The 12571-nt window shown below is 40.9% G+C and overlaps 1 protein-coding gene across 3 annotated transcripts in view; it reads right to left on the bottom strand.

The window, feature by feature from the left end:
* Positions 1 to 12571, bottom strand: part of NLGN4X (neuroligin 4 X-linked) — a 620760-nt gene that overhangs the window by 583444 nt on the left and 24745 nt on the right. For all 3 annotated transcript variants that reach the window (XM_049872280.1, XM_049872286.1, XM_049872283.1), the window contains exon 2: positions 6559 to 6681. The gene's annotated coding sequence lies outside the window, so the exon portion shown is untranslated. The remainder of the gene's footprint in view (positions 1 to 6558; positions 6682 to 12571) is intronic.

Here is a 12571-nt window from a genome sequence, read left to right as displayed (position 1 = left end):
TAAGCTGCTAGCTCAAGTCACAGGAGCCAGAGATCAGACCAACAGAAGGCAGGTGCAGGATCCAGAGCGAGTGAAAACCTTGAGCCTTGCCAGAAAATCTACCTACACTGGATGCAGGCCACATTCCCAAGGAAACTCTCTTTAAATTGATCGGCTGCTCACAGCAGATCCCACCATGGAGGTGATCACGTTATATCAAATCTCATCATGGAGGTGACTCATAGCAACCCCATGTGCAACAGAACGAAACACTGCCCGGTCCTGCGCCTTCCTTACAATCGTTGTTATACTTGAGCCCATTGTTGCAGCCACTGTGTCAATCCATCTCCTTGAGGGTCTTCCTCTTTTCCACTGACCGTGTACTTTGCCAAACATGATGTCCTTCTCCAGGGACTAATCCCTCCTGACAACATGTCCAAAGTATGTAAGACACAGTCTCGCCATTCTCGCTTCTAATGAGCATTGTGGTTGTACTTCTTCCAAGACAGATCTGTTCGTTCTTTTGGCAGTCCGTGGTATATTCAATATTCTTCACCAACACCACAATTCAAAGGCGTCAATTCTTGTTCGGTCTTCCTTATTCATTGTCCGGCTTTCACATGCATATAATGCGACTGAAAATACCATGGATTGGGCCAGGCGCACCTTAGTCTTCAAGGTGATATCTTTGCTCTTCAACACTTTGAAGAGGTCCTTTGCAACAGATTTGCCCAATGCAATGCATCTTTTGCTTTCTTGACTGCTGCTTCCATGGCTGTTGATTGTGGACCCAAGTAAAAGGAAATCTTTGACAACTTCAATCTTTTCTCCATTTATCATGATGTTGCTTATTGGTCCATTTGTGAGGATTTTTGTTTTATGTTGAGTTGTAATCTATACTGAAGCCTGTGGTCTTTGATCTTCATTAGTAAGTGCTTCAAGTCCTCTTCACTTTCAGCAAGCAAGGTTGTATCATCTGCATAACAAAGGTTGTTAATGCGTCTTCCTCCAATCCTGACGCCATGTTCTTCTTTGTATAGTCCAGCCTCCCGGATTATTTGCTCAGCATACAGATTGAATAAGTATGGTGAAAAGATACAACCCTGACACACACTTTTCCTGACTTTAAACCAATCAGTTTCCCCTTCCTTTGTCTGAACAACTACCTCTTGATCTATGTAAAGGTTCCTCATGAGCACAATTAAGTGTTCTGGAACTCCCATTTTTCACAATGTTATCCATAATTTGTTATGATCCACACAGTCGAATGCATAGTCAATGAAACATAGGTAAACATCCTTCTGATATTCTCTGCTTTCAGCCAGGATCCATCTGACATCAGCAATGATATCCCTGGTTCCACATCCTCTTCTGAATCTGGCCTGAATTTCTAGCAGTTCCCTGTTGATATACTGCTGCAGCTGTTTTTGAATGATCTTCAGCAAAATTTTGCTTGTGTGTGATATTAATGATATTGTTCTATAATTTCCACATTCGGTTGGATCACCTTTCTTGGGAATAGGCATAAATATGGATCTCTTCCAGACAGTTGGCCAGGAAGCTGTCTTCCATATTTTTTGGCATAGACGAGTGAGCACCTCCAGCGCTGCCTCTGTTTGTTGAAACATCTCAATTGATATTCCGTCAGTTTCTGGAGCCTTGTTTTTTGCCACTGCCTTCAGGGCATCTTTGACTTCTTCCTTCAGTACCATTGGTTCCTGACCATATGCCACCTCTTGAAATGGTTGAACGTCAACTAATTCTTTTTGGTGTAATGACTCTGTGTATTTCTTCCATCTTCTTTTGATGTTTCCTGCATCGTTTAATATTTTTCCCATAGAATCCTTCACGATTGCAACTTGAGGCTTGAATTTTTTCCTCAGTTCTTTCAGCTTGAGAAATGCCGAGCATGTTATTCCCTTTTGGTTTTCCATCTCCAGCTCTTTGCACATGTCATTATAACATTTTACTTTGTCTTCTCAAGCCGCCCTTTGAAATCTTCTGTTCAGCTCTTTTACTTCATCATTTCTTCCTTTCACTTTGGCTGCTTGCCATTCGAGAGGAAGTTTCAGAGTCTCCTCTTATATCCATCTTGGCTTTTTCCTTCTTTCCTGTCTTTTCAATGACCTCTTGCTTTCTTTAGGTATGATGTCCTTGATGTCATTCCACAACTCATCTGGTCTAAATCTATTCTTGAGATGGTCTTTAAATTCAGGTAAGATATACTCAAGGTTGTATTCTGGCCCTTGTGGGCTTGCTCCAATTTTCTTCAGTTTCAGCTTGAACTTCCACATGAGCAGTTGATGGTCTGTTCCACAGTCAGCGCCTGGCCTTGTTCTGACTGATGATACCGAGCTTTTCCATCGTCTCTTTCTACAGGTGTAGTCGATTTCATTCCTGTGTGTTCCATCTGGCAAGGTCCATGTGTATAGTCATCATCATCATACAGCTGCCAAACTGCATCGTAACTGCCAAACCACTAAGAATCACGGCCCAGCCAAGGTGACAAACAACCTTAACAATGACAATAATAGAGTTGGTATTTACCATCTGCACCTTAAAACACTCTTCTATACTACCTACCCTCATACAGCATCCCTGAGGAAGTGAACCACCGAGAGTTCAATTAAATTTAATCTACTAAATGACAGAAATTCTAAGATTATCTTTGGGAAAAAAATCACAGCATTCATGGGCAACAGCCTTTGGGGTTTTCTGCCATTTAGCCTACATATCTAAATAATTCAGGAAAGGTCCCGAATGAATTGTGAAAATGTGGAGTTTCTCCTCTCCATTTCTATTTTAGTGACTCTTTGAATTTACTACTGCAAGGCTTTGGGTATGTTAGCTTTAATCAAATATTATAGATCAACTCAGTCAGGCTTCAGATATTGTGTAATTTCCAGAAAATGAGACTTTTCCCATCTTTATTAATCTGAATAGAGTCTCCTTTTTAATTTTTCCTTAACCCTTTCATGGACCAAGAGATACCGCTCCTGTTACATGTTTTCGCCGTTGGACGTTTAATGCTAGGCATTTGAGCCACTTTAGTACACTCTGGCGTCAAGGCACATACTGGTGCAACTGCCTAAAAGACAAAGGAAGTTGATCTGCACCACATTTGAGTGCTGAGAGCCACTCGAATGAGGGGATGCTTCCCGGAGGAGTGATTGTGGGAAATTTTTGTGTCTTTTGGCTTCTGTACAGTGAGACAAGGCTTGCAAGTACGTTTACTATTTCCTTTGTGTTAGTGGGAAGGTACCGTTGCTGGCATTTGGGAATGCAGTGTATGAAGCACTCCCGGGGCCATGGGACCAATAGGTCCCACATATGCGATGTGCATCATGGAACATGGGACCGATAAGGCCCACTGTAAATCAAACTGATAACAATTATGGGCAGCAAGTGCAATGTTTATTTAATATTTTGTGTGTACTTTTGGAAAGCTGATTAAGATATTTTATGGCTGAAGTGTAACCAGGATGTGTGATGCCCCATGGGACCAGTATGTCCCATGTGTGTGATGTGCTTTATTGAACACGGGACCGATATATCCCATTTGCAATTGCCACCCCATTTTTTCAAATAACAAAAATACTAGAACAAACAATGATTCAACTTTCATTCCATTAGTGGAAAAAACTTGGTATCGCCAGAAAATTCCAAAAAAATAATAATTTATCCATGAAAGGGTTAATTGACTGTCTTTGGTTAATAACCTCAGTGTTTTTTAGAACAGCAGAGTGTTCAGTTCTATTGAGAACATTCTCAAAACATCATTATGAAGCAATGATGTTGGTTTTATCTTTATTATAAAAATAGCTTTGTGTCCATGGCAACTCTATGCCAGCTCTTGGACTGGATTTTCAATGTTGATTTATGTGGAAGAGAAAATCGTATTATGTTTACTTTTTCATCATACTTTGAATTCGTCTAATATTTTTAACTAGTTGCCATGTAATATATGGTCAACCTGAGACAGCCTCACTGTTGGCTCACAGGCAAATAATTCTAATGTGAGTATGACTATTAAAAATCTATATAATGCTAACAGTATAGAATGTCAACAATTTGTACATTTCTAGTTGTGGTATTCTAGAAAAAAAGTTTTATTACATAAAGTCAATGCATAGCCATCAACTGGACACTTTGGTGAGTTAATCTCTAGACAACTACAATTTTTTTTTATTTCTAAACTTTCCTTAGAAGTTGTATGTATTAATAAAAATTAGGCACAGCCAATATTTTTAGAGAACCCCACCAAGTTTTTCTAGACAAGGATGCATTCACCTATAAACTTAGTCTCCTTGAAAACCGAAAAATACAGAGGCTGTATTCTGAATGGCATTTTGGAATCAGATTGCCTTGAAAATTAACTAAGTAATAGGTAACTAATTAAAACTAAATTTCCACTTTTGAAGTAAAGCTATTCCCCAAGGTTTGGAATTTTAAAAATATCCCAAATTTTAGTGTGTAAACAGTTTTTGAGGCAGAAAAGTGGGAAAAAAATACTTAAAAAATTTACTAACAGCAAAAAAAAATTAGAACCTCTGTCACGGATTGAATTGTGTCCCCCCAAAATATCTGTCAACGTGGCTAGGTCTTGATTCCCAGTATTGTATGATTGTCTACCATTTAGTCATCTGATGTGATTTCCCTGTGTGTCATAAATCCTATCACCATGACGTAATAAGCTGGATTAGCAGGAGTTATATTGAGGAGATCTACAAGATTAGATAGTGTTTTAAGCCAATCTCTTCTGAGATACAAAGGAGAGAAGCGAGCAGAGAGACAGGGGGACCTCACACCACCGAGAAAGAAGCACCAGGAGCAGAGTGCGTCCTTTGGAGCCAGAGTCCCTGAGCTGAGAAGCTCCTCGGCCAGGGGAAGATTAATGACAAGGACCTTCCTCCAGAGCCAACAGAGAAAGAAAGGCTTCCCCTGGAGGTGATGCCTTGTATTTGGACTTTTAGCCTCCTTTACCATGAGGAAATAAACTTCACTTTGTTAAACTCATCCACTTGTGGTATTTCTGTTATAGCAACACTAGATAACCAAGACAACAACAATCTAGTGTTGTTACCCAATAACAAAGGGAGCAAATGTTTTTAGTCTTAATAGCAAGAGAACTGGGATAATGCGTTACCTACATATACATCCCTTGGTACATCAATGAAGCCATGTAATCCTGCAGTAGCGTTAAGAGATATACAGCGAAACAGATACTGTAAAAGGAAGACAGAAGAAGAACCGATGCCTTTGAACTGTGGTGTTGGCAGAGAATATTCAATATACCATGGACTGCCAGAAGAACCAACAAATCAGTCTAAGAAAAAATACAACCATAATGTTCCTTAGAAGTGAGAACGATGAGACTTTGGTTCACTTACTTTGGACATGTCATCGGAAAAAACCAGTTGCTAGAAAAGGACATCACAGTTGATAGAGGGTCAGTGAAGATGAAAGGAGATTCTAAGGGAGATGGATTGGCATCATAGTTGCAACAATGGACTCAAGCTTACCAAAGATTATGAAGATGGCCCAGGATCAGGCAACACCTTGTTCTGTTACACATGAGGTCAGCCAGAATCACTGCCAAGTCGATGACATGAACAATGACAACACAATGAAACAAGCAAAAATGGCCGGTAGAGGTTTTTATGGCTCAAGTGCTGAAATAGGCATTGCCAGAGGAAGTTTCTGCTTAAGAGCTCAAGTGTTCTGTTCCTCTAAATTACTCCATTTCTGCTCCTCTTCCCAAGCATGGTTGCGTTCTTATATAACACCTAACCCAGCTCCTGGAGAAAGACATCCTGCTCGGTAAAGTAGAGGGTCACTGAAAAAGAGGAAGACCCTCAAAGAGATGGATCGACACAGTGGCTGCAACAATGGGCTCAAGCCTAACGACAATTGTGAGGATGGTGCAGGACCAGGCAGTGTTTCGTTCTGTTGTACCTAGGGTTGCTATGGGTTGGAGCCAACTCAACAGCACCTAATGACAACAACAACAGAGACGGAGTCACATCATGGGGAGAACATGCGATTGGAGGTCAGAATATCCCACTCCAATTCCTCGGTTGCTTCTTCACATCCACACGTGACACTGGCCAGTGTGAAACCCCCCAAACACTGAAACCCCCCAAACACTGTCTCTTCTATTGCAAAGTGCACAAAATAATATCTGTCCCACCTGCCTCCTTGCAGATCTGTTGTGAAGATCATGGGACAACAGGCATGTGGAAAAAATATTTTTTGTGAAATGTGAAATACTTAACAATTTACAGATACATAATCTAGGCCAATGGAGGGGTGAGAAGGGAGAAACATTCCTGACAGAAACGCAACTCCAAGCCGCCATCTCCCCCACCACCATGTTACTCTGAGAATAGCCTACGAGTGTTGGTTTCGATGAGGCAGTTTTTTCACTACGTAATGTGAAGTAAAATCTGCAGAGGGAGGATCAGCTTATGTCTGAACTACAATGTCTTGGCCACATGGCCAAGTTCAAGTCCAAATTCACTTTTTGAGAAACGAAGCTAAAACCACAAGCATTTTCCAGAAAGCCTCCCCTATACCTACATTGTACAGGAATCGGGATTATGACACTGGTGCCTCCAATTCGCCAGCTCATGGGGTGTTCAGCTGCTGCCATTGGCACTTCTCCTCAGTGCATTACACGGAACACTCAGATGTAAACCTGCCCTGAGGAGAAAGGAGTTGTTATTGCCACCAACCTTATGAAGAATTCCCTCAGAAAGCAAAAATAGTTTTATCTTACAGTGCGTACGTAATTGAGTCTATGCACAGGCTTCAAATTACCCCCAAGTTTCCTGCAAACCAAGAAAGAGGAGTTTAGCATTACAAAGTTGTCATGGATTGAATTGTGTCCCCCCAAAATACATGTCAACCTTGCGAGGCCATGATTCCCAGTATTGTGTGTTTGTCCACCATTTTGTCATCTGATGTGATTATCCTATGTGTTGTAAATCCTAATCTCTATGATGTTAATGAGGCAGGATTAGAGGCAGTTATGTTAATGAGGTAGGACTCAATCTACAAGATTGAGTTGTGTCTTAAATCAATCTCTTTTGAGGCACAAAAGAGAGAAGTGAGCAGAGAGATAGGGAGACCTCGTACCACCAAGAAATAAGAGCCAGGTGAACAGCGTGTCCTTTGGACCCAGTGTTCCTGTACTGAGAAGCTCCTAGACCAGGGGAAGACTGATGACAAGGACCTTCCCCCAGAGCCAACAGAGAGAGAAAGCCTTCCCCTGGAGCTGGCACCCTGAGTTCAGACTTCTATCCTCCTAGACTGGGAAAGACTAAATTTCTCTTCGTTAAAGCTACTCACGTGTGATATTTCTGTTATAGCAGCACTAGATAACTAAGACAATAGCGAAAAAGCTGCCTCACCAAAATCAAGACTTGCAGGCTTTTTTCAATATACAATGGGCAGAAAATATGGCAGCCTGGAGTTGGATTTCTATCAGACAGGGGGGTCTTGGGACTTTTACTGATAAAGTAAATTTGCTTTCAAAAGGATAAGAGAAAGGCCTAAACGCAATTCCTATCAAGCACACATTTATCAAAAACATAAAGTTTGTCAAAATCTTGTATTTCCTGGCCAGAACACCTGTTAAGGTTATGGATTCAACAGTTCTGTCTAGTTACGTAACAACAGGTATTTCTTTTGTTGCCTCAATATGATGTCTTTCACATATGATAAATAAACTCTAAATAGACTCTATTGCCTTTTTTTTTTTTTTTTTTTTTTTTACCAGTTGCCATTGAGTTGACTCTGACTCATGGCGACCCCACGTGTGGCAGAGTAGAGCTGTGCTCCACAGGGTTTTCAATGGCTGATGTTTTAGTAGCAGACAGCCAGGTCTTTCTTTCAAGGTGCCTCTGGGTGGACTCCAATCTCCAACCCTTCAGTTAGCAGCTGATTACACTAATTGTTTATACCACCCAGGGACTCCACCTGTCTATTACTATATAATAAATTATCCCCAAATACAGTGGCTTCAAACAACTTGTATTTATTATCTCACAGTTTCTACGGTCAGGAATATGCGCATGGCTTGTACGGTTGGGTATCCTCAGGCTGTAAGCATTTCAAGACTCAACAAGGAAGATCCCATTTGTCAGCTCATGTGCTTGCTGTCAGGGTTCAGTCCCCTGTGTCCCGTGGGCCTGAGGCCTTCAGTTCCTGGCTGATTTGATCAGAGGCCTCCCTCAGTTTCCTGCCATGTGGGCCCCTCCATCTGGCAGTTTGCATGATTCATGTGTACGTGATGAGTAGGCAGTGGGAAAAGCTGGCTACCAAGACGAAGTCATTGTCTTTGATGAACTAGTCATGCATGTGGCATCTCATCACTTTTCCCATAGTCCAGTCAAGTCATTTGGAGCCCTGGTGGCATAGTGGTTAAGAGCTCAGATGCTAACAAAAAGGTCAGCAGTTCAAATCCACCAGCTGTTCCTTGGAAACTGTATGGGGCAGTACTACTCTGTCCTGTGGGGTTGATATGAGTCAGAATCAACTTGATGGCGATAGGTGTGGTGTTTTTTTGTTTTTATTCAAGTCATTCAGCTTCCCATCCCTACCCACATACAAGGGGAGAGGATTACACAAGGGTTGGAATACCAGGATATGGGGATCCCTGAGAGGGATTTTAGAGGCATCTAGAGCTTGCCGTTGTTGTCACCTGCTATCAAATGGGCCCCTGACTCACGTCACCCCATATGTGCAGAGTAGAACTGCTCCGTGGGGTTTTCAAGGCTGTGACCTTTCGGAAGCAGATCGCCAGGCCTTTCTTCAGAGGTGGCTCTTTTTAATTAGTCCTCCAGCACTTAGCCATTTGTGCCAGCCGAGGACACCAACCTACAGCCCAGACATATCTTAGAGGACTGACAGGGTATTTAATGAGATAATAAACGCAAAGCAGTTAGCACAGTCCTGGGTAGTTAATAACCAATGAATTAATACTGAATGCTGGATATATAAACTTTATATATTTTTTTTAACAGTTCTTCCTCAGTATTCAAGATTGGGTATTTCAATGCTTTTTTTTTTTCCTTCTCAAATGATATAATACTCTTGTCAATCGGTCTTGGCAATCAGATTTCCCTACATATGTTTACAAAGTTTTGGCCTTAATAGGTGAGCAGAAATGAAAAGAAGGAAAATGTTCTTTGTTTACCTCACAGGAAGGGTCAGGCCATAGCAAATTGTGTACACCCAGAGAGAGAAATTTCACAAACAAGCGTATCTACTACATGGCTGTTTACTGCAGGAATTTTTAAATGAATACATTATTATTAGATTTTTAATAACACTTTCATATTTAAAAATATATATGCATGGCCATAGAAGAGAATATCAGAATGTTTAAAAATAATTTTTAAAATTCCCTTTTAAATATTTTCCTGAAACATACTAAAAGAATGTCTCCTGATCTTAGTAACCTTTGACAAAAATAATCCCAGAGCTAAACAAGATTTTCTACCTACTTTGTGTACTTCCCCGCATTACCTTTCTCTACTCAGCATTTTTGAAATGAGCTTGTTCAAAGAGTCATATTCTTGAATTTAGGGTGGTCAAGCCCAGGGCAGGTATTGATAGGCCAGAAGGAAAGACACAAAGGTCCTTTTGTATTTAGAATTCATCGTGATTTGCACAGTGGTTAAGAGCTCTGCTGCTAACCAAAAGGTTGGCAGTTCGAATCCACCAGCCACTCCTTTGAAACCCAGTGGGGCAGTTCTATTCAATAGGGTCACTATCAGTCAGTCGACTCGATGGCAACAGGTTTGGTTTTGGTTTTTTACCGTACAATACCATACCAGCCGACTCAGACTTGGGGTGACTCCATGATCATCAGAGCAGAACTGTGCTCCACAGGGTTTTCAAATGGCTCAACTTTCAGAAGTAGATCACCAGGCATTTCTTTGAAGGCACCTCTGGGTGGACTCGAACCGCCAACCTTTTGGTTAGCAGCCGGGCATGTTCACCATTTGCACCACCCAGGGACTTCCAACTGGGAGACTCAGTCTATAAAAGAGATAAGAATCAATGCTAGCTGTAGAGTTTGGTGCTATGTCCACTTTTTATAGAGATGCTACTTTTGCTTTAATGAAAACTTGTATTTTATCTCTTGTCCTTTGCCACAAAGGTTAGCAGTAAGAAATCTCGAGGGCAGTTGTAGTGATCCAATTTAATTGCCACTATATAATAAAACAACTTTCCTATGAGACATAACTCACTGGATATTGGAAATACAAATATAACATGTTCCATGAGGTTCAGCCCTTGGACAGCTCCTAAAAACAAAACAAACCCATTGACATCAAGTTGATTCCAACTCATAGTGACCCTATAGGACAGAACAGAGTAGAATTGTCCCATAGGCTTTCCAAGGAGCAGCTGGTAAATTTGAATTGCTGACTTTTTGGTTAGCAGCTGAGCTCTTAACCACTGTACCACCAGGACTCCAATCTCTCCTATTCTGGGCATTAAAACTACAGTATCTCCTTTATATAACCAGTTGTTACTGTAATGTATTCTTTTAAGAAAAAGTGACTTCTCTGCATTATAAAATGCTGTTCTGGTATGTCAAACTCTCTAATTTTTTTTTTTTTGAAAAAAATTAGAAAGTGATGAGCCTTTAGTATTTATTATCTTTAAATGTAATATGTTTAATTATAAGTCTGCATATTTTAATGATTTAAATAACAGTTTACTGTGTTTTTGGTCAAAGTTTTTATAGCAGTTTAGATTCTCATTTCTACACAAGTTGTCCAGTGACACTGGTTACATTCATCACAATGCATGAACACTCTCATCATCCTGGTTGTTCCACTTCCATGCATCTAGTCTCCCTGTCCCCTTACATCTTCATCTTTGTTTGAAAGTCATTGTTGACAGCTTGGCGATATATTGGTGATTTTTTTTTTTTTAAGGACCACAGTACTTACAGGTGACATTCATTATATTTTCAGCCAATTTCTTATTTAGCTACAAGGTGACCTCAGGGGTTAGTTTCGGTTCAAGGTTTGAAGAGTATCTCAGGGCGATTGTCTCAGGGAGTTCTGCACGCTCAACCAGTCTGATAGGTCTGGTTTTTCCTGAAGGGTGGTTCCCCGCCCCACCCCGCCCATGTGGTTGTTTGTTTGTTTTCATAATTTGAGATCCTGTTCCACATTTTTCTCTCATGCTGACAGGGTTCATCCCTTGTGGCCCCGTTCAGAACAGTTGGTAGTGGTAGCGGGGCACTATCTAGTTCTTCTGGTGTCAGGAGAGATGAGGCCTTGGGGGATAGATTATTATTCCTGTAGACGAGTTTTTTCTTTGAGTCTTAGGTCTCCTTTTTTTTTGGATGAATAGAGACCAATACCTGTATCTTAGGTGGCCGCTAGCAAGTTTTTAAGACCCCAGTCTCCCATTTTTTTTTTTTAATTTTAATTTTGGTGAAAATATGCAGAGCAGAACATGTACCTATTCATCAATTTCTACGTGAACAACTCAATCATGTTGGTTGCATTCTTCGTGGCGTGTCGCCGTTCTTGTTATCTTTACCTGCGTTATTTCATCAGCGCTGACTTAGATTCTCTGCCCCATAAACTTCTCATCTGCTCTTTAGAGTTATTTTGACAATTTGATCTCATGTAAAACCGAACAAACAAACCTACTGCCATCGAGTCTATTCCTATAGGACAGAGTAGAGCTTTCCCACAGGGCTTCCAAGGCATAATCTTTATGGAAGCAGACTGCCACATCTTTTTCCTGCAGAGCAGCTGGTGGGTTCAAACCTCCAAATTTTAGGTTCGCAGCTGAGCACTTTAACCACCATGCCACCAGGGCTCCGTTGGATTTCATATAGATAATTCTTTAAAAGAGCACAATGGTCATGGCGGCCATCCTTTACTAATTTAGCTAGGCAGCTGTTTAGTTTAAACCGCAGTGATAATTTTGGTTCATGGTACAAAGATTTTCTCAGAGCCATAGATTTGGGGGTTCCTCCAGTCTCGATAGGTCCAGTAAGTCTGAATTCTGTAAGAATTTGAAATGCCGTTTCACATTTTTCCCCCTTTTGATCAGGATTTATCTGTTGATTTCCTGATCCAAACATTCGGTAATGGTAGCCGGGCACCATCCTGTTCTTCTGGTCTCATGGCCAAGGAGGCGGTATAAACTCTTCCATTTTAAAAAGTTCTTGCAGTGGTCAGAGGCAAGATACCTGCTTCCCCAAAAGCACCGCTTTTGTGTTAAATTCAGGCAGCTACTATTTATAACTACCCTTGTTTGCAGTCCCTTCTAGACCAACTAGACTCTCCTGCCAATGACAGGTTCCTCCTCTCATCTGAAAGTGTTTTAAGGTCTGCTTTGGAAGAGAATGGTCTGTGTTTATATTTTAAAAAAAAAAATTGCATTTTCATCTTGGATTTTACAGGAATAGAGGGCAACGTCACCAGGCCTAGGTTCTTCCTGGAATAACACTGTTTAGCATTTTCTCATTCCAAAAGGCTTATTTTTTTTAAATCTTTCAGAATATCAAAGTCAGACTTTACTACTCAGATGTATGTTCTGGGAAGTTGAT

Source organism: Elephas maximus, chromosome X (assembly GCF_024166365.1).
Source record: "Elephas maximus indicus isolate mEleMax1 chromosome X, mEleMax1 primary haplotype, whole genome shotgun sequence".
Taxonomy (NCBI): Eukaryota; Metazoa; Chordata; class Mammalia; order Proboscidea; family Elephantidae; genus Elephas; species Elephas maximus.
The sequence above is the reverse complement of the archived record's forward strand: the minus strand, read 5'-3'. Positions and strand labels throughout refer to the sequence as shown.